The 23,889-nt window shown below is 34.8% G+C and overlaps 1 protein-coding gene and 1 pseudogene across 2 annotated transcripts in view; both read left to right on the top strand.

The window, feature by feature from the left end:
- The window catches only part of CCSER1 (coiled-coil serine rich protein 1), a gene marked incomplete at both ends in the record, with an annotated part of 1,182,092 nt that overhangs the window by 468,447 nt on the left and 689,756 nt on the right, over window positions 1–23,889 (top strand). The gene's annotated exons all lie outside the window — the stretch shown is intronic.
- LOC308264597 (KATNB1-like protein 1) lies at window positions 12,889–13,813 on the top strand (annotated as a pseudogene). Its single transcript has one exon. The product of its transcript is annotated as a KATNB1-like protein 1 (transcript).

The following is a 23,889-nucleotide window of genomic DNA, read 5'->3' as shown; positions in this document are numbered from 1 at the left end:
AGCCTCAGCTACTTAGTGAGGTCCTCTGCATGCAACTCAGTGAGACCCAGTTTCAAAATAAAGAATAAAAAATAGGGCAGGGGGTGTTGCTCGGAGGTAGAATGCCCCTGGGTTCCATCACCAGACCTGCCCCCACCCCCCAAAATGACTTCAAAATGATAGATCTATTTGGAAACTCTATTCATGAAAGTACAAAAGGCTAAGAACTACATGAGATACTTAAGTGTCTATATCATATATCAATACTATGCAAGGCAATTTACTCATATATTTTACCTCTACCCATTCAAGTTTTTTATAATTAGAGAATTGGAGGCTAAAAAGATGCTTAATAAATTGCTCAAAGTTATAGAATTACAAAGTTTAATAATCTCTGTATTTGTAAGTTACACTATGCTTTTGTGGAAAGAGCAAAAATTTCTCCACTGTAAAGTGCCTTTATTGAAATGATTTTCTTCTGTGTGTACCATGCACAGACTCATGAAACATTAGACTGGGAGGAACAAACAAACAAACACAAAAAACAGACTGCGTCAGTTGGGGAGTTGTAGACTACTAAAGTATAGAACTTGGCTGTTTTGGAATGAGGGATTCTTAAAATTCTTATAATTTCCTGAATATTGTAGTTAATTTTCTTTGATTAAATTTCCAATCCCTAGTACATTTCACAGTTACTGGTTTATTACACAGCCAGCCAGCATTAACTTGGATCAGTGCTAAAGGCTCTCAGGGTTAAGGCTGCTGTACCTGTAGAACTTTCATTTTTCCAACCTGGATAACAGATGTCAATTGTTTTGGTCTGTAAATAAACTAGCTTTGTAGCAAGGCTAAATTGTTATTAAAATGACATGTAAAATTAGGAGTAAAACATAGGTAGCACTAACATGACATAACAACATAACATAACAAACAACAGTAACCCGTATGAACCTCCTCCCACTGCCCTTTGTTCATGATCTTTATTCATGTATGTAGCCTAATTCCAATACTGTTCTCTCAACAACTCTGCAGTATGTCCCTTTTAAGATAATTTACCTGGTGTTGTGAACAGGGAAACTGAGTTTCAGCATAATTAATGAACTTCCTGTCAGCTAAAAATCAGGAGGAGATTGACAAGCGATGTTTCTCTGTGACCCCACCTTCCTTTAAGACTAACTTTAAGACTAACTTTCTCTTCAAAGAGATGCCATATTATAGAGGACAAAGGTAGAGTTGAATCAATTAAAAATATTTGCTCATTGGTTTTTAATTCTTACATAAAATGATCTTTTGTGTTAAAAATAACAGACACTGGACTCATAGTTCTCTATCATTTGGCACACAGAAAGTTTAGACTGTGCATCCTGTCTTCTTATATTAAGTCATTTAAGAAACCTATATCATCATATAGTTTCCCATTGATAAGAGTCTATATATTTTCCTAGTATGAACTTTGTCACAATAGGTATATTTGATTTAACAAAAAAGATAAGCAAGCCAGGCTTGGTGGCAAATGCTTGACCCCAGCATTTGGGAGACTGAGACAGGAGGATCACGGTTTCCAAACAGCCTCAGCTACTACTTAGTAAGGCCCTTTGCAAGTCAGTGAGACCGTTTCAAAATAAAGAATAAAAAATATGGCTGGGTTTGGCTCAGAGGTAGAAAGCCCCTGGGTTCCACCCCCAGTACCACCAAAAAATAAAAATAAAAATAAAAGATAAGCTTCCAGTGAGTAAACTATATGCCTGTTAAATTGTTCAAGATTAGGTACATAATTTGTTTGAGTTATCTCTAATGCATTGCAAAAGACAGATACTTGGTATGTTTGATGTCATCTATCTGATGTAATTAAATTTAAGGTAAGAATAATAACACTTTATTTAATCCTTGAACTTCATGAACAATTGCGTTTATATCAAAGTGATAGATGCTTACAATGTTCACTTTATTATGGTGGAGGTTGTTTTTAGCAAAATCATGGCTAAATATTAGTAAAATTTATTTTAAACTATATTTTAAAATTCTTTTTTAAAAAAATAGCTATTTAGAAGCAGAATAGTACAGAATTATCAATTATATATTACTCCAAAAGTGGATATATGTGGTTAAAATACTAATTACCATATTTTTATGCCTGTTTTTTTCTAAATTTTATATCACATGCTTCTTAAATGTCTAAAAATTCTAAATTCCCAGAAGTAAAATTACTGGAATAAAAGGCATGATATACTTCTTTACAAACACATAGTATGTCTTTATAATTTTTCTCCCTCATTTTTATTATACAACTAATTACTAGGAACATTTTACTTTCCAGTTATCTACTAAAACAAGATTATATTAAATTATTCTTTTCTTAAAACAAAATTAAATTTTAGTAACTACTTTTAAAATTGACTGTTTTTGCTATAACTGTATAATAATATAAAGTTATTACTATTACTTGTTTATATCAGTTGCTCATAATAGATAAAATTGAACACTTTATAATATAACCAAAACATAACAGTTTTTTTTTTTTACTTGAACCAATACACATGGGCCATGGGTGGTGGTGCTTGAAAGGACAAGTTGTAATCCATCCCATCATTTGGGAGGTAGAGACAGGAGGATTGTGTTTCAGGGACAATCTCAACTACTTAGTGAGGCCATTTGCAACCCAGTGAGACCCTATTTAAAATAAAGAATAAAATATAGGGCTAGAGCTTTGGCTCAGAGGAAGAATGTTCCTGGATTCAATGCCCAGTAACACACACACACACACACACACACACACACAGAGTGGGTAATCTACATTAAAAAGTTAAACTTCACATTTTCTAACATGTAAAAAGTATCTGTTTCATTAAAAGGTTTAGAAAGTAAGAATGTTGATTACATTGAGCTGTTTTTTCATTTGATGACTCCTCTCTTATGTATGATAAGCTATGTTAGCTAAAATTGTGACATTTAGAGCTTTATAAAATTTATTACATTTTCTTTTTCTTTTAATTTACTTGTGGTACTGGGGGTAGAGCCCAGGGGCTTTTCTACCTCAGGGCTATACTCCCAGACCTATTTTTACTTTATTTGGAAATAGGGTCTCACTAAGTTGCTGAGAGCCTCACCAAGGAGCTGAGACTGGCTTTGAACCGGTGTGATCCTCCTGTCTCAGCCTCCCAAGTGCTGGGATTACATGCATGCGCCACAACTCCTGGCTCTACATTTTATATCATCATTATATAATGATCATTATTACTTTGGTTTCTTACTAAATTTGCATAAGAGCCCATATTATTATTATTTTGATATTGAGGATTGAACCTGGAACATTCTACCAGTGAGCTACACTACTCGGCCCTATTTTATTTTTATTTAGAAACAGCTTCTCACTAGGTTGATGACAATTTCACCACTTGCTGAGGCTGGTCTAGAACATGTTAGCCTCCCAAGTAATGGGATTATAAGTGTGCGCCACCATGTTCAGCTCATATTCAGAGATTTTAGCTATTATAACCTCACATCAAAGAATACGAAAGGATGAGTTTCTTCCAACATTTCATGGATTTGACATTCTAGCAATTAATGGTGATGGTGTGTACTCCTTGGAAAAAAAGGGGAACAATGACAGTGCAACTTTATCCAGAGCATTCTTTTGCAGATAAAATATTAAATTTATTTTTGTACAGAAAAAATTTTTCATGGATAAATTGGAAGACCCAAACCTACTGATAGACTAAGAACATTTAACCTATTAATACTGCATGTGCAAGGAAGCAGAAGAATGTGCAATTAGTATAATTTTAAAGGCGATGGATATTCCTTTACTCATCATTTATCCAATAAAGTAATAGGCCAATCTCCCTTTCTCTAATAAAAGGACAGTGTCGAGTGGTCTCTGAAACTAGGGATTACTAGTAACCCTCTCATTCTGTCCATTTCTTTTTTTTACAATAAGAAAAGACTTGTTTGGAGGCATTTTTGCATCACTGTAAATGCATTTCTGTTTTTTATTGTCATCTTGTGCTGACTGCTTAAAATAATGCATGACAAGTGGGCATAGTGTGGCACATTTGTAATTACAGTATTTGGAGGCTGAGACAGGAGGATTGCAGATTCAAGACAAGCATCACAGAACTTTGAGCAACACTGTTTCCAAATAAAAAGTAAAATAGGGCTGGAGGTGTGGCTTAGAGGTAGTATAACCCTGGGTTCAATCCCCAATAGCACAGGCATATACATATAAACACACACACAAAAGTACATGACCTGTCAGCATTTGAACATTTATTTAATGAATAAATGAATACATTATTTTAGTAGGACAAATATAATCCTAATTGAAATACACAAATAATCTCTTCAATGTGTCATTCATACAATTTTAAATAAGTTTTGGTATTCTTTCAAAATAAAGGCAATCCTCAGTAAGATCTCTTTCAATTTCAATTATATGGAAGTATCTAGCCTATTTCTATAACTAATATTTACAAGGTGATTATTAAGGGACACGGTAAACCCCAAAGTGAATAATTTATTTCTCATTAACAATTAACTTCCTTAAGCCATTAGAATTTTATATATGATTCCCTAGAGTATTTAGAGTATTAGCACCTTAGTAAGATGAATGAATAATTGATACCATTATCATATTGATGCTAGTTACCATTCGAAAGAGTAGTTTAAATATAATCTCTTTTTTTTTTTTCTGGTAAGATTCCATGGCTAATTACAGTGTAAAGAACAAAAGGTTAATTCCATTCCATGATTAAGTATCAATGGGTAGTTTACAAGTGTTGATCACTATTGCCAGTTAAGAACTGTGTGTATAATAAATTTGATATGGTATTTTTCAACTGCCCTTAATATTTACCTTATTTTAAAGCGTCTTTTTCTTTCCAAAAATGTGTTTTTTCATTTTCATTTTATCTTTTTCTCAATTAAGGAAACTGATTACAACCTCATATTTAAACTCAATGTCGTCATGTTTAAGTCCTATTTCAAAGTGTGCAGAATTTATTACCTTGGAGTCATGAGACCTTCTTATAAGACATTGATATGCCAACAGATACTGCATGTTGATACCTGAGATTTTCCCCTTGTGTATGTTTTGTTTAAATGTGGTTGCAAGGCATTTTCTATTCTTTCTGTGTTCATCATTGGTAACTTATAATGCTTTGTAAGCGGCACCTTTAACTCCTATAAAAGACGACAGCTTAGAAAAACTGAATTTTCCCAGAGAGACATTTCCAAGTAGAATATAGTTTTAATTTTGTCAAGCTGAAATGCATTATACCAGATTGTTCTTATTGTATGCAAGACATCTGGGAGACTTTAGCTGCAGTCTGGAGGGTTTCATGCATTTGCAAAATGTTTTCCTTATTGCAGACAACACAAGGTCTGGGACATTGTGGTGCATGTTTTCTAATTTTCTAGTGATTCTACTCTACTGAATTATGCCCAGGATGCAATGATAGAGACTCCAACTTTTTAAAATGTTGGTCTTTAAAAAATTTATTGGTACTCTAGAATTTATATGTAATATTAGGATTCATTGTGATATGTTTGTACATGTATATAACATAATTTTGTCAATTTTATTTCCCGTGTGTCCTCTTTCCTTCTTCCCTCTTCCTGACTCCCTCTTTTACTCTACTGGTCTTCATTCTATTTTGTGAAACTCTTTTCTGCCTTTTTTTCTCTCTAGATTCCATATATGATAGAAATCATATGACCCCTGACTTTCTGACAAATGATATATTTTTTCCCAGAGTAAAACTCCATTATGTATATGTGTTACATTTTTTTCTTTATTCATCTCTTGATGGACACTTAGGTTTGTTTCATATTTTGGCTATGATGAATTGTATAGCTATAAACTACACAATATGTATATGCATATTATTATTATAGTTATTTTGATTAAATATCAAGGAGTAATATAGTATCTCAGTTCAAGGACAGCCTCGGCTACTTAGGTTCTTTGCAACTCATTAAGACCCTGTTTCAAAATAAAGAATAAAAAATAGGGCTGGAGATGTATCTCAGAGATAAAATGCCCCTTGGTTCCATCCCCAGTACTGAAAAAAAAAAAAAAGATATTGAACATTTTTTCATACATTTGTTGGTCATTTGTATTTCTTTGGAGAAATATGTATATAGTTTATTTTTTATTTATTATCAAATTATTGAGAGACTTCCGGGAAGATGGCGACCGAGAAAAGCGGGGCTTAAGAGTCCCGCTAACAACCAATCTCCATTACCACAAAAAGAGCGCCTTTCATAGCCAGAAAACACCATCACCAGAAAAACAAAAAAACCCACCAGGCTCCAGAGAGAAAGCGGACTGAGAACAGAGCTCAGGGCCACAGAGGAGACACACGCACCCGAGGACGCGGCAGCAGCGCCATACTGCCGGCGGCAGCGGCGAACTCAACGGATGGCTACAGCAAGCCAGGTGAGCCGCTGCGGAACAGCCAGGCGGGATCTTTCGGCGCAGACAGCATTTAAAGCTCCCAGTGGCTGAGCTCAGCACACGCTGCAGGGATTCAGAGTGGAAATCAAAACCAGAGAAGAAAAAATACGCCAGCCTCATGGCCGAGGGCGTGGCAGAGGCGCCATATTGCCACCGGCAGCGGCAGCAGCAGTGAATTCACTGAGTCCAGTACAGCTACATCTGCGTACTCAAGAACAGTGAGTCAAATTGCGGGCCACAGAGGAGAAATCGCAGTATTGGGCCTCCTGGGACTTGACCCAGTGAGGGAGTGGTGGTGGCAGAGATATCACACCATAGGAGAACGTGCAACCTGGCACCCCCCATAGTTTAAAGCAGCCTCTATCGACTCCCTGGGTCGGAGACTCTGTGATACAACCCAGTAAAGGAGTAGTGGGGTCTGAGATAATACAGACTCGAGATCCAGAGCACCTTAAGTGAAGCCATAGTGACCCAAGGGAAGAACCCAGAGAAGGCACAAACCTCCGAAATCATGGGAAAGAGGAATAACACTGGAGTAATGAATGTGCACAACCCCACAACATCAGAACCTGATAAAACAGAAAATCAGAGATTTCTAGAAGATCAAATCAGGAAAATAACTGTAGAAATAATAGAGGTGCTTCGAAAAGAACTCAGAGAGAGCCAAAAAGAGATAAAGGATGCAATTAATGAAGTAAAGGCCTCAATTCAAAGCACAAACAACCGATTAGACCACATGGGGAACAGAATCTCGCTCTTAGAAGATGAGCAATCCAAAAATGAATGCATAGTTTCTAATCTAGAAAAAAATATCCAACAGCAGGAATCTGACATTGAAGAAATATGGGCCCATCTTAAGAGAGCTAACCTAAAAATAATTGGAATAGAGGAGGGAAAAGAAAGTGATACTAAAGGGATCAACAATCTCTTCAAGGAAGTAATAGCAGAAAATTTTCCAAATATAGAGCAAGAGGTTGATACACAGATCCAGGAAACTTATAGAACTCCCTTTAGACAGGATCAGAGAAGAGGATCCCCACGCCATATAATTGTCAAAATGACCAATGTGGAAGCCAAGCAGAGAATCTTAAAGGCAACAAAAACAAAGGGCCAAGTGACATTCAGAGGCAAACCAATTAGAATCACTCCAGACTTCCCAAACCAAGTCATGAGAGCCAGAAGGGCTTGGAGTAGCATATTCCAAACTCTGAAAGAAAACAACTTCCAGCCAAAAATTTTCTATCCAGCAAAACTTTCTATCAATTTAGATGGAGAAATAAGAAGCTTCCATGACAAACAGAAACTGAAGGAATTTATGTCTTTAAAACCAGCGCTAGAGAAAATACTCAAAGAGATTAACTACAAAGAAGAAATAGGTAACACACACCAGAACCAGAGAAACAAGAGTTTCCATCCAACAGACAACTAAGATTGGTTATCTGTGGAGATTCATTATTTATGTTAGTCTTTTATCTATCTCTAAGTTGTATTGTTTGCCTTTATTGTTGTTAATTTTTAGGATTTCTAGTTGGAATATTAATATACCTTTAGATATAGCATTTGGAAATATTTTATCCAATTCTATTAGTAACTTTTAACTCTGTTTACATTGTCTTTGGATATACAATATTTTCTTTTATTTTTTAGGGAGTTTGTATATTCTTCTGTTGCCTGTGCCATTGAAATCATATCCAAGAAATCAATGCCAATTTCAATGTTGTGAGGTTTTATGACCCAGATTTTCTCCTAAAAGTTTATAGTCTTAAGATTTATATTTAGGTCTTTTATCTATTTTGAGTTAATACTTGTATATGGGATTAGGTAAAGGTCCAATTTTATTCTTTTCCATGTAATTATTATTTTTCAACAATATTTAGTTAAAAGATTATTATTTCCACCACCAAATGTTCGTGGAAACCTTGTCAAAAATAACTTGACAATATAGGGAAGAATTTAGCTCTAGGCTTGTATTTAACTCCAATGGTCTATATATCTGCCTTTAGAACAGTACTACACTGTTTCAATTATTGTAGCTTTATATGGTTTGAAATCAGAAAATATATATCTGCTAGCTTTGTTCTTTTTCAAGATCGTTTTGGGTATCTAGAATTCATATTCCATATTAGGATAGATTTTTTTCTGAAAAATAAATATATGAATATATGATAGTTTCACCTAAAAAAACAGAAAAACATATGCTCTAGTAAGAAAGAAAGCAAAAAGAAATATTGAAATGCTATCTTTAAATCATCAAACGCTTGGTATCAGACAAATGAAACTGTTATGTGAGATTATCATTTTTAATTTTGGATAAATTGCTATAATACTAGATGTCAACCACTAAGCCAAGCATGGGAAGGAGGGATGGGGAGAGATTGGGGTGGGGATCGGGTGGGGGCTGACTGGGCGATGTGTGCATGTATGTCTACAAAAGTTTGTATCCCACTATGATGTATGAATACAGTGCACCAATAAAATAAAATAAAAAAAATCAAATTATTTTTTTCTCTTTCGGAGTTATTTGAATTCTCTACATTTATTCTATTCTGGATATTGGTCTTTTGTCGGAAGAATAGTGGTCAAAGATTACCCCACATTTTATAGCTTCTCTATTCGTGCTCTTAGTCATTTCCTTTGTGGTTAAGAAACTTTATAAATTGAATATCATTCTCAATTGATCCTAGGTATTATTTTCAGAACTTTAGAAACCCTATTGAGGAAGTTGTTGCCTGAGCCTATACATTGGATTGTTGACCCTATGTTTTCTTCCCCAGCACCATTTGTTTTAAAGGCTGTCTTTTCTATATTGTCTGTTAACTTTCTGATATTGATGACTAGAAATCTAATCAGTATGGTCACAGAAGTTTAGATGACACTAATTACTGAGACAGTCAGTCTGAAACATGAGTTTTAACAAAGTGTCAGAATCCCCAAAAAGGCCTTCTTGTACATCTTGAAACGACTGTGTGTATACATGTTCTGCCAAGCATCCTCTGCTTACTCAGAGTCTTGCTGTGTGAATCCCTTTCTCTCCTTTGACCTCTCTAAATCACCCTTGATGGTCCTGAAGGATAATTAAAATACCAAGACAAACATCTAATTCTAGGTCTTATGAGTAGCAGAGAAGGTGGGTTTACTATGAAAATACTATACCCATCTGTTGCTCTCACTAATGGGTTAGTGTTGTTTTGGGGAGAGTGAGTTTGTCATAAAAGCAAGTTTGGGTCTCTCTTGCTTTCTCACCATGTGATGATTTAAACCATGTTATGATGTTGCAATTAAGGTTCTCACCGGATATAGTCCTTCATCTTAGATTTTTCAGCCTTCATAACCATGAGCTGAACAAATGCTTATTGTTTATAATTCACCCGGTCTGTAAGATTTTATTTTAGCTACACAAAATGGATATCATCTATTCCAAGACTCCAGAATTTTTCTAAGGAGTTGAAGTTTATAGCAGCAAACATTAGGCTTACAATGGAGTAATAAAACAATGTCAAAGCCAGTCACGGTAGTGCATGCCTGAAACCACAATACTTGGGAGACTGAGACATGAAGATCCAGGTTTAAGACCAGCCTCATCAGTGGAGTGAGACTCTCAGAAACTCAGTGAGACATATTATTTTTTGTATGTTTTTCTTTTTTGCAGTGCTGGGGATGTCACCCGGTGGTGTTGTACCTCTGAGCTACAACCTGAGCCCTATATTTTAGTCTTTTTGTAATTTTGAAACAAGGTCTCACTGAGTTGCAAAGGGTCTCGCTAAGTAGCTAAGGCTGTCTGCAAACCACAATCCTCTGGCTCAGCCTCCTAAATGCTGGGATTACAAGTGTGCCCCACCACGCCTGGCTGAGACATCTTTTTAAAAATAAAAATAAAAATAAAAAAAGTAAAAGAGGGCTGGGGATGTAATTCGGGAGTAGAATGCTTTTAAGTTCAATCCCCAGAACAAAACAACAAAACCAAAATAAATAAAAACAAAAACAAAGAAAAAACATTGCTGTGGGATTCTGACATATATTTTGGATTAAGTGGGATCATTTGGATATCAGCACTATCTGCATATTCACTAAGTTCCTTACAGATAACATACATCTGTGATCCTTATCAAGTCTATACCATATTTTAGACCTGAAGGAGAAGGATCTAAATGAAACAATTCTCTAAGTTTTGGTCTATAAAGCAACCAAGAACACATGACCATTTGGCTACCATTATTTTGAAAAAAATAAAAAGGAACTTTACAAAGTAAAAGCATACATAAATAGCATTAGTAGTGACCAGTTGTGAAGCTTAAAGAACTTTTCTATGTTGTATTAGCCTGTTTTCCATGGTTAAAAAATAAAACACCTGAAACCAAATAATATATAAAGAAAAGGGATTTATTTAGTTCATCATTCTGGAAGCTCAAAGGCTTGATGCTGGCATCAGCTCAACTCTAGTGAGAACTTTATAGAGTATATCATCACAGTGGTGAGAATGTGTGTGAGAGGGAAAAATCACTCTGGTGAGATAGGAATTGGCAAAGAACAGGGAGGGGGTAAGTCCTGTTATTTTATAATAGCCCTTTGCCAGAGCTAATCAAAGTCTCATGAGAACAACTCCTGTCCTTATGATTGGAGTGTCTCCAATGACTTAATGACCTCCTGATAGTCCCATACATCTCTTCTTTGCCAAGGGCACTCTACCACTGAGCTACATCATTTTTTATTATTTATTTTTTATTATTTATTTTATTATTATTTATTTTTTATTATTTTTATTATTTTTTATTATTTTTATTATTTATTTTTATTATTTTTTATTTTTTATTATTTTTTATTATTTTTTATTTTTTATTATTTTTGTATTGTGGCAAAGTCTTACTAAGTTTTCCCCAAGTGGTCTAGAACTTGTGATCTTCCTGTCTCAAGCTGTTAAGTATCAGAGATTACAGACCTGGGCCACCACATCTAGCATGGACTAAAGGTCCCACTAATTCTAGCATCAGCACACTTGGGAACAAGCTTCCAACTTATGAACACTTGATGGGGGGTAAACCCAAGAGCTAATAGACTAGAAACCACTTGTAATAGAAAGTGCTTGTAATAAAAACATAATTAAATCAATCATGTCAGAGTTCACACCGAATGCCCGGTTTTTCTATCTATAGACAATATTATAGTCAGGCATGGTGGTGCATGATTGTAATCTCAGTACTTGGAAGGCTGAGACAGGAGGATCATGCAGGTTCAAAGCCAGCCTCAGCTACTTAGTGAGACTCTCGGCAACTTAATGAGACCCTGTTTCCAAATAAAATATGGAAAATATAGGTCTGAGAGTGTAGCCCAGTGGTAGAAAGCCCTGGGTTCTATCCTCAGTATCAAAAATTATAAACATCATTGTGATATTAAGAGAAGATTTAATTATATGAAGTAAAAATTAAAAACTGTATTATGGAATAGTATTAGTCAATTATTATGAAAGTGACAGAATATGTTTTTATTTTCAAATATTTGCTATTCTGGAATTTGTGCAGCTCTGAACAAGTTATGATTACTGTTTTTCACAATCCAAATAAATATTCATCTTTCTATCAAAATAGCAAAACAAAAAAGAACAGGATATATGGTCACAAAAACAAAAGAAAAAAATTCATCATCACAAAAGCATTGGCAGATTGAGAAAATATACATGAATCATTCATAGTAAAAATTTTTACTTCTTCATTCTTTTCAAATTTCGCATCACTGTTTTGTTGAGGTAGAATTCAAGTCTTGGTTTTCATGTCATTGAATATGCAACTGTCTGCAAGTTCCTTCCTTAGTCTGTTTCTTCATCTGTAAAAAGAGTATTATAATTTCTACTTTATTCTACCAATATGAATGTAAACCAAAATGTTTTTGAAGAGTATACTACAGTACCTGAATAAAAATAAATATAAGTGGTGAAAAAGTCTACATCAAGGTTGCTGACCAATGAAAAATTCATTACAAAAAAAACCTTCATGAAATAGTATTGTAAGATTCTGAGATATTGAAATAGTCCAGAAGCAGAACCTTTTTGAACAATTGAATATAGTTTTATATATGCTAATATTTAATTACCCATAGGACACCTAAATGGAGGTAGCTACTAGATATCTGGATTGTAAATCTGGAACCCAGTAGAAAATTATAGGGTTGTCGATCTGATGTATATCTGATGTAGTTATAACAGTGAGTAAAATTAAATACTTGAGGTTAATATTTAAATCAAGAAAAATAAATGCTTGTGGATAAATTCCACATAATACTATTTAATGCTTACTCTTTCAAATTATTGTAAGGAATAAAGGAATTATGTATTAAAATATATTGAATAGGAATGGTCGTGAGTGGGGCCTGGCCTGGGAGCTGCGGGATGCTGTGGGCAGACGGGCGCGCTGGGCCAGCGTGGAGGTGGCGTGCTACCATGAGGCACCGGTATTTAAGAGATTATGGCATGTGAAACCCACAATGTTAAAAAACAGAACTTTTTAAATAATATTGAGGATCAGTCCATTGATTTCCCTAGAAAAAAGATCTCTAATTTCACTAATAAGAACATTAGGGAGGTTAAGAGATCTCCAAAACAGCTGGCTGCTTACATAAATAGAATTACAGTTGGACAAGCTGTGAAAAGCCCAGATAAACTATGTAAGGTGATCTATCGCAGAAAGTTCATCAACCTTTTCTAAGTCCTTGTTATGGAAAAAAAAAAAAACTGTCCCCTAAAAGTGGGGGCAAATAAAGAAAATGAACTGGCTTGTGCAGGCCACCTGCCTGGAAAATTACGCCCTGATAGTCAAACATATTTGGTTAACCTCAGTGATTCTAGTTCTTCACAGACAGAAAGCCCGTCATCAAGATACAGTGTTTTTTTTGTTGTTGTTGTTTTGTTTTTTTTCCCCTGAGATTTCTCAGGACCATGAAACAATGGCTCAAGTTTTGTTCAGCAGGAATTTGAGATTGAATGTAGCTTTAACTTTCTGGAAAAAGAGAAGTCTAAGTGAACTTGTAGCTTATTTGGAGCTGTGGTAGATTGCCTTCCTGTGCTAACCAATAGTTTACAGGAAGAAAAGTAATATATCTCACTTGGCTGCTGTGTAGATTTGTTGCCTCTAGTAAGTAAAGTCATTACCTAAAATCAAATTTGAAGAATATGTCATAGTTGGCTTAAACTGGCTCTAAGCAGTAATTAAAAGGTGGTGGTCAGAACTGTCATCCAAAACAGAAATTATAAATATTGGAAATTAAATTATTAAGATTTTAAAACAACAATTAAGTAGATTGTGGGAACAGGAAAACCATCTTACCTTGGTTCCAGGATATACCGGTAATATAGCTAAGGATGTAGATGCATATTTATTACAGTTGCATTGAGAGATTTCGTCTACTAAAGAGCATTTGGTTATTCAGAACATCCCTGGACTATACGATTTCCAAAAATAGGTCTCTTCTAAGAACTATGAACTATAGAAGAAATCAAAACTGTTTTTTCTTCTAAAAAGCCACATAATGAAACCACTAATGAAAACCTATCCTGAAGGAGCAGCTTCAGCTTCAGGAGTTGAAAGCGCACTATGGAGACTGCTCGCCCTTGCTGCGTTCTGGATGACATGGCTATCTGGCCACATTGTTTAAGAACTACTGGGCCTTAATGCAATCCTGCCTGAGAATATAATTTATACTATGTGAAAAAATAAGACAGGACTTATTACTAGAAACCACAAAGACCAATCATCATTATTTGTATTGCCTTTTATAAAAACCACTTAAATGTGTACAGCTATTTTCTTATGTTGAAAAGACTTTGAAAGTTTAAAACATCATAGTAAATAATCAATATTAAAATTTTCTGTTCACACTGAGATACTGTGTATGAAAAATGCCTTAATTATTAATAAGCCAATGTGTTGTGATACCAATACTATTTAAAAAAATTAAAACCAACTATGGTTCTGGCATGATAAAATCATGGAATTAAATCAGGGGTTTACATTCATATAGAATGTTGTTGAAACTTATTCCATGCTATTTTTAAAACTTGAGAATGTTTTTAGTAGCTCTGATTTTTTTTTTTTTGCCAGAATGTTTGTGTCATCTATGTATGTGTTATCTCTATATAAAGAAAAAGGGGAATATATATTTGTATGAGTGTTTAACTGGAAATGTCCATGGACTTGGCTAATTTATATTCACTTTTATTTTATTTATTAGATTTCTAATATTTTTCATTTCTGTATCATTTAAACTTCCTTCATTTGAGTAAATTGATTAAATATTCCTATTAAAAATAAAATAAAATAAAAAAATTGAATAATTCCAGGTTCATAGTAGGTAGCCAGTAGACTATTATTTGTTCATATTAATTTATTTTTTATTCTTATTAATTTAAGTAATTAAATGAAGAAAAATTTAGTATTTTAGTCTATTAAAATTAAAAAAGTATTCTAAATTTTAACAGTGTTTCTTTGTACAATATATATGTGTAGGATAATAAATACTACTAATAAAATTATTATTAATAATATTATGTTGGTGGTACTGGCTTTCCTGGAAACACTTCTACCTCTGGGCTATACTCCCAGACCTATTTTATATATTTTTTATTTTATTATTAACATTTAACATTAATTGGTTTTATTTTTTATTTTTATTATTATTTATTTATTTATTTATTTATTTTGTGGTACTGGGGTTCCTGGAAGCCTTTCTACCTCTGGGCTCCACTCCCAGACACCTATTTTGTATTTTTATTTGGAAACAGGGTCTCTTAAGCCAGCGAACGTGCCTGGCTTCGAACCTGCGCGATCCTCCTGTCTCTGCCTCCCAAGCGCGGGGATTACAAGCGTGTGTGCCACCACGCCTGGCATATTTTTAAGAATATGAGTAATTGTTCTAGCTAAAAGGCGTCTTCATGGGAATATTTTATTATTAGGATGGAACTATTAACACAAACCCTATTATTTTAATCATCTAAAGTATTTTAGTTTTACAAGCTGTACAAAAAGCTGTACAAAACTGTACAATAAGCTGTACAATAATTAAATGATTGAAATATGTGAATTAAATAAATTATTTTCTATGAGTAATACATATTTAAATTTAGTTTAAATGAACACAATTTCAGCCATTTTTTCTATGCTATTAGTTGGGAAAAACATATGATATCTATAAAAACAAATAGTGCCGGGCGTGGTGGCGCACCCTTGTAATCCCTGTGTTTAGGAGGCGGAGACAGGAGGATCGCGCAGGTTCGAAGCCAGCCATGCTGGCTTAAGAGACCCTGTTTCCAAGTAAAATAGAAAATAGGTCTGGGATTGTAGCCCGGAGGTAGAAGGGCTTCCAGGAACCCCAGTACCACCAAAAACAAAACAAAACAAAACAAAAACAAATAGTATCTTAATTTTAAGTCTAAAAATCACAGATGTAAGTGATTAATATTTCATATAATAAATTTGGTCATTATGTGTATTACATAGCTATAAAACCAGTTTGTTGAATATGTATATTGTCATAGATTTAATTAATTAGATATTTAAATATAAATATTTAAATATAAATGTGAGATAATTTTTTCATACAGCTTCATTGTTAGTTACAGGTTCTGAAACAATTGAAAACTACAAAAGGAATAGGGCTGGAAATGTGCCTGTATTATGGTTTGGATGTGTAGAGAACGTGCTTGCTAAACTTGCAGGCTCATTACTGCAAAATGTCAATGAAGAGCCCAAAGTGGGACCACAAGGGCAGATGACTTGCTTCTAGCAGGCTGGCCCTATGCTCTGGTTCAAGAGTGCTTATGTGGAAGAAGGAGCAGAACGTCCACATCTACAGATCAGGTTTTCACAGCAGAAAGCCAACAGATAGGCAGAGCTCTCGACATTTAGTGCTTTTTTCTCATCTCCTCAGTTAGATATGACACTTCTCTATTGAGGCATAAGTGAGGGTAGAAGAAAGGCTGCTAATTCTGATTCTTTTAAAATGATAGAAGTTCTGAATTCAGATGCTTTACAAACAAGATAGGCACGTTAGAAGAAAGAGGGAATATATATATATATATATATATATATATATATATATATATATATATATATATATATGTGATTGATGGATGAATTGTATCAGTTTCAGATCTTATAGTCATTAGCCAGTATTCTGATCTCTGACTTAGAATGTCTGATTGAAATAATTTTATGTTGATTTAGTGAAATTACAATATAATTATAAAATATGATAAACATGATACCATGTATTATATAATACTATACATGACTTTTAAAGGATTTATTTTAAAGATTTTTTTTTTTATGGTACTCTGGGTAGAACCCTGGGACTTTTCTACCTTCGGGCTATATGCCCAGACCTATTTTTTATATTTTATTTGGAAACAGGGTCTCACTCAGTTGCTGAGAGCCTCACTAAGTTGCTGAGGCTGGCTTCAAACCTGTGCGATCCTCCTGTCTCAGACTCCCAAGCGCTGGGATTATGAGCATTCGCCAGCATGCTCAGCTTTTAAAAAGCCTTTTACAAAATTTCTGTCTTCTCAACAATAAACTTATTATTTGGTCATTGCTCCTTGAATAATTTGAGATTTATTATTTTATTAAATGTACTCTTAAAATGAGCATTATTTAGTCTAGTAGAAGAGACAATTCTGCATTTTATTGGAGCGTAAAAAGTGTTCCATCTAATATTAAGTGTATGTGGGCGGAAAGAAATGGGAGAAAGGTTGTATCTTAATTCAGAATTAGAAAGGAGGCTAAGTAACTGCTTTCTATTACAAAAGAGGTTGACTCTATGACATTAATTTCACCATGGGAAATCTGTAATCTTCATTTTAGAGAAATTAATTGGTAGCAGTACTATTTAAGAAGTGCTGTGTGCTCAAATCCTTGAAGTTTTCTACATTATGATTAGCCTAAGATGTCTAGCCTGGAGTGTTTCACATTTTTCTAGCTTTGTGATTATATCCTCCCACTAGGTATCTGATGAACTGCAGTCGACAGCTCTGAATTTCAGCAAACTTAGAAGTAAGAGTTTATGAGTATTAAAATAATTTAAAATGTCAATATTAAAATATTTCTTATTTCATATATTTTATATCTTTACTGACCATAGTGCCTATGTATAGAGCTTAAAGCAGATCAACAAACTATCATTATACTGTAAAAAGAAGCACCCTAATCTATGAAATGTATGATGTTTCTCACTGTTTTTTTTTTTTTAAGTGATATATCTGTCTGGAAGTCACTATGAAATTTTTCTGGCAGTTGTGGCATTTCTCATTGAGGAGTAAAATCTTTTCCAGGTTGATAAAATGGCATCTGTGTTAATAAAAAAGCATAAAAATGTCAACCCCTTAGAAATCTTCTGAAAATACAAATTGTGAATACTATGCTATTGTATAATAGTTACCTAATATAGGCAAACTACTTAAGATTCTTCCTGCTCTAAAACACCACCCCTCTGACAGGTCCTTGCTGAGCTTTATCTGTATTCCAGAGATACCTGGTCTATTCTAGAAATACAGCTTGAGTCACTTGTCACCAAATGTACTCCCTCCCTTTTGGCAAAGGAGATCAGTGTTTAACAGCTCTACAGCCAAAAGAGCAACTTAAGAATGACATATGTCTGCTCAAAAATAAAATTCATAGCCAAAGTATTAGTTTTGGGTTTATAAAAGTTGTAGGAATCTACAACAAGACCTGTGTTTGATGACAAGGATGAAATCAAACATTAAAGTCAGTGCTTAATAAACAGGAATATTCATCCTTTGCATGTATTCCCTGACAGTCTGATTCAGGAAATATTTTGTGTTAGAACAATTATTTACTATCACAGTATTCTTTTTTCCTTGTGTTTCTGACTATTCTGCAGAATTTTAAGAGGTAGATTGAATTTTGTCACATTACAAATGAAGGTAAATTTGTAGTATCCTGGAACTCGGGGAGTATATCGGGCTCTCATTGGTCCTAACAGAAAATTCTTAAGCACAAAGAGTACAGTTTCTCTTGCCAGTGAGTTCTTATGACTTGGCCGATGAATTAGACTTTGGGCACTAGTCACAAATAGAACTTCTTGTATTTATATGACTGCTATTTCTTTTTTAATTTTTTTTTTGTTACTGATTCATTGTAGTCGTGCATCTTAATGGAGTACAAGGTGGTAGAGGCAAACATCCACACTCCATTAGCCCTTACCTAATTCCCACCTCATTCCCTCTCCTCCTTCTTCCTCATGTTTGGCTTAGTGATTGATAATTCTTTTGTGCCCACTATTTTCCATTTTGGCCTATGTTTGGCATTAGTAAATACCCAGTAAACAGTAATTCATCTATTCTTGTTGCCTTCAATGTAATAATTTGTTAGTCCACATAACTTATTTCTTTTTACCAGTGTCTTATTGAAACATCCTTAAACAAACATTTTGAAAGCAACTCACCCATTTTATCCTATTTTTAAAAGTAATAAGTTCTATTAAACTAAAAATTTCATTAAAACTCTTGATTTTTTCTCTGCCTAGAACAAGTTAGGCAGGAAATATATTTTGTATGTTCAAACTCTACTGTTTGGATTGAGTTAGTTCTATAAACATCTCGTTTCTTTTTGAAATTTGATAGGTCTTCTCAGGGAGAGAGTGAGTATTATGATTTGAATATGGTTTGGCTGTGTCTCCCAAAGGCTCATATGCTGCAAGTTTGGTCCCCAGTGTAAGACATTGGAGATGGTGGGACATTTAAAAGGTGGCACCTACTAGGAGATTTGGGTCGTGACTGCCTTCCTGGAAGAAATATAGCTGGTCTTATGAAGTGAGTTAGGTCTCATAGGATTAGTCCCTGAGAAAAAGAGTGAGTTTATAGCTAGGTATGGTAGTGCACAACTATAATCCCAGTACTTAGGAGACTGAGACAGAAGGATCACAGGTATAAGGCCAATTGTGATGACAGCTATCATGCGGTGACATAGAAGATTCTTAACAGATGCCACACAAATGTGTCCATCCAATCTTGGATTTTTGAGCCTCTAAAACTTTGAGCTAAGCAAACTGGTGTGTGTGTGTGTGTGTAAAACACCCAACCTCAGGTATTTTGCAGTAGCAACAACAAAAGCCTAAAATAGTGCATAAATAAGAAACTAGCAGAAACAACAACGCAAAATGGTTACAAAACTGATACCCAAAGTATGAACTGACACCTAAAATATATAGAAAACCAGGTAAGCACTGGAGTTTAAAAAGGATGGAGGGTGGCCAGGCGTGGTGGCGCACGCTTGTAATCCCAGCGCTTGGGAGGCGGAGACAGGAGGATCGCGCAGGTTCGAAGTCAGCCGCGCTGGCGTAAGAGACCCTGTTTCAAAAAAAAAAAAAATTATATATATATATATATATATATAATAGGTCTGGGAGTGTAGCCCGGAGGTAGAAGGGCTTCCAGGAACCCCAGTACCACCAAAAAAAAAAAAAAAAGGATGGAGGGTGATCTTTTAAAATGCAGAATAGGGCATGGCTTTTGATGTACAAAAAAGAAAAAGACCATGAAAATTGGCCTGAGGCATATGATCATCAAAGAGAACCATCAGATCAGAAAATGAGGCAGTAAATAGAAAGAGTCTCAAAATCAAGGAAAATAGCCCTTAGAAAAGAGATAGTTATAAAGAGCATAGTCACTAATAGAGTACAGGCAGGGATCCTCAGGGAATATGTACCTAAATGGAATTTGACAAAGGACCCCCATGTTGGGTGACTAGATTCTGATTTACCCAAAACATTGATTGTTAGTTCACAAAGTCATTTTGTCATCATCATTAATATTCCTCTTTCTCCTTCTCCAAAGCATATATATATATATATATATTTTTTTTTTTTTTTTTTTGGTGGTACTGGGGTTCCTGGAAGCCCTTCTACCTCGGGGCTACACTCCCAGACCTATTTTTACATTTTCATTTTTGGAAACAGGGTCTCCTAAGCCAGCGCGCAGCTGGCTTCGAACCTGCGCGATCCTCCTGTCTCCGCCTCCCAAGCGCGGGGATTACAAGCGTGCGCCACCACGCCCTGCAACCTGTTTCTTTTTGATAGAAGACTAATAGCTATAATATACAAAGAGTTTACAAAACTTAACATTAAAAAGACAATAAAAAGTGACAAACTGAATAGACACTTCTCAAAAGAAGAAATACAAGTGGCCAATAAATATATGAAAATATGTTTTTCTGTTTTTTTTTTTCTTTTTCTTTTTTGGCAGGTCTGGGGATGGAACCCAGAGGCATTTGACCTCCGAGCTACACCTCCTGCCCAATTTTTTTAGACTTTACTTTGAAACAGGGTCTCACTGAATTGCGGAGGGCCTCACTAAGTAGCTGAGGCTGCCGGCGAACCACTTTCCTCCCGTCTCAGCCTCCCAAATTCTGGGATTACAAGCATGCGCCACCATGCCTGGCTTGAAAATATGTTTAACATCATTAGAAATCAGGAAAACGCAAATAAAAACTATACTGAGATTCCATATAAGTCCAGTTAGAATGGTAATCATCATGAACATAAATAATAATAAATGTTGTAAGAATACAGGGGAAATATAAACTCTAATACACTATTGGTGAGACTGCAAACTAGCACAGCCACAGTGAAGATCTTGTGGAGTTTGGGAATGGGAAGATTGGGAATGGAGCTACCGTATGACCCAGCAATACCTCCTAGATAACTTTCCAAAGAAACTGAGGTCAAATATTATAGAGACACATGCATATCCATGTTTATGGCAGCATAATTCACAATAGCTAAATTATGGCTAGGTGTCCATCAACATGTGAATAGATCAAAACACCATGGTTATTACACACAATACTTAGATTTTTGAGGTTTAAAGGTAACAAAAATTTATTCCATTATGTTTTCACTACTCTTAAGAATTATCCAAACCTATCAAGATCTTTGAAAATTTTCAAGCACTCTCTGACCTCCCATATTATTACACATTAGATGTTTACTAAGATATGATTATAAAGCATGCCACCATTTCAGTCTTTTTGTCAGTATGTGTATATATATTATACATATGCATAAATATATTACATTATACACATACATGTGCATACATATCAAATATATATATATATTTATTGTGATATATGTAGTAACTGTATATCACTAAACTATTAACACTATACTTGAGATTTCTGAAGTTATATTGTTTAACCATGCATGATTAGAAATATTTTCTAAGCTCAGGGCATTAACTCACATTTTTTCAGCAATTACTGTTGGTAGAAAATATCCCTGCAGTAGAAGAAAAAAGACAACCTTCACTGTAGGAAAGGCTTTCCCTTTCCCTTCATGCATTCCCCCCCTTCCCCACCATGGCCATGTAAGCATTCTTATTTTACCTTGAACAAATTAAGTATTCTCTTCCTGGAGATTCCTGGTCTTAGCTTTCTTTTCAGACTAAAAGCTTCTTTCTCCAAGTTAACATGTGATTGTACCTCTCCTATTTGAAATTTTGCTCAAAGGTTACTTTCTCAAAGTATGCTCTGTTCCCATGACTCTTTTTTCAGGTAGCATTTAGTACCTTCTAAAAATGATGTTTTAAATTTATTTTATATGTCTATGGTTAATATCTAACCACTGTAGCTAATTTGTAAGTACCAAGAGACAGATATATTTCTTCGCTTACCAATGTGCCCCTCCTTGGCAAACTTCTGCAAAAGGCAAGTAATAAATATTTCAGGATTCATCAGCCACATAGTTTTTATCTCAGTTTAACTTTACAAAAACAGACTGCAGGCTGGATTTGACTTATAGCCTATTTCTTGCTGATAAATATGATACATATATCTTAAAAAAAAAACGATGCTTTTGTTTCCCAATTGGGAAACAAGAGTAGCATCAGATAGAGTATCAGAAAATCGAATGGGGTAATGGGACAACATTAGAGGAAGGGAAGAGAAGAGACAGAGACATTAATAATCTAACAGTGAAAGAATGCTATATACCTATATATGTATATATGATTACTATTTCCAATCTCAAAAACATATATGGAGAGGGAAAAGAAGGGGAAGACCAGGAGAGAAAAGCTCCAAGAGATGTAAACATGTATATTCCTGTCACTCTACACTCACTATGTTGTATAATTACAATGTACTTTATAAAAGTATATAAATAATTTAAGAATTTATATTGGACCAATGTGTTCTTCTGCTGTCCTTCAGAAGAATCAAATAGAGGCATATTCTGATGGCAACTGTGACTCTTTACTGGGACTTTGCTACAGCAGAAGAGAGGTGCTGTACTAACTCCAAAGACTTATGCTAGCTCCCAGGACAAAGGAGGAATGGGTTTTCATTCACTTGGGCTGAGCTATTAGCAAGGGTGATAAAGGATTTAGTAATGTTAATTGATTTTAAGTACTTTTCAAAAAGGTGGTATTTTTCTTCTTTTCCTGTGAGGGCACTAAGTTTTAAGGAAGGAAAGGCCAACCTGACAGATTGGAGCCAAATTTGTTTTTCATATCCATGCAATATCCTATATAAACATCTCCAATTTGAGACAAGGGTGAGCTCTGTAGCTATTAAAAGAACACATCCTTGGGGAATAGAAGAAAGCAGAATTTGTAGAAATTTAGCAAGTCATGAGTTTTGGGGATTTGCTGTTTCTGGTGACTCTTCAACAATTTTAACTTTTATGTATGATATGCCTGATCGTTGAAATTGATAAGAGCGCACCACGCTTTGAATAGCTAACCAGTTTGGAGTTAAGGGCCAGGAGTGCATTTGCCCTTTGTCTCTATGGTGGTCCCTGTCTCAAAAAAATATGTGAGAGAATGAAAGAGATGTATTAAAACCAAGCATATTTAAAATGAGCACAACTGCCGGGCGTGGTGGCGCACGCTTGTAATCCCCGTGCTTGGGAGGCGGAGACAGGAGGATCCCACAGGTTCGAAGCCAGCTGTGCTGGCATAAGAGACCCTGTTTCAAAAATATAAAATAGGTCTGGGAGTGTAGCCCGGAGGAAGAAGGGCTTCCAGGAACCCCAGTACCACCAAAATAAATAAATAAAAAAATAAAAAATAAATAAAATGAGCACAAATTACCTAAAAAACTTTATCTAAAATTGCTTACTACTCTAAAATTTGTAATCACTAATATCTATTTAACATTATGCTAAGTGAGATTAATCAGTCACAAAAAGTAAAAACAATTGAATGTTCTCTCTAATATTTGGAAGCTATGGAGAAAAAGAGCCATAGGAGAAACTCTAGACAAAGAAGAAGAAACCATAGATGAACAAATAAGGCACTCTAACAAGGTGACCTACCTGAGGGGTGTGGAAGGGAAGAAGAGGTAAATTCCCTAATGTGCATAATGTTAATTCACAAACATCAAAATCAATCACTAAGCCAAACATATACAGGAGGGAGAGGGGAAGAAATGGAATGCGGATTGAGGAAGGGCTAAATG

Source organism: Muscardinus avellanarius, assembly GCF_963383645.1.
Source record: "Muscardinus avellanarius genome assembly, chromosome: 6".
NCBI lineage: Eukaryota > Metazoa > Chordata > Mammalia > Rodentia > Gliridae > Muscardinus > Muscardinus avellanarius.
The sequence above is the reverse complement of the archived record's forward strand: the minus strand, read 5'-3'. Positions and strand labels throughout refer to the sequence as shown.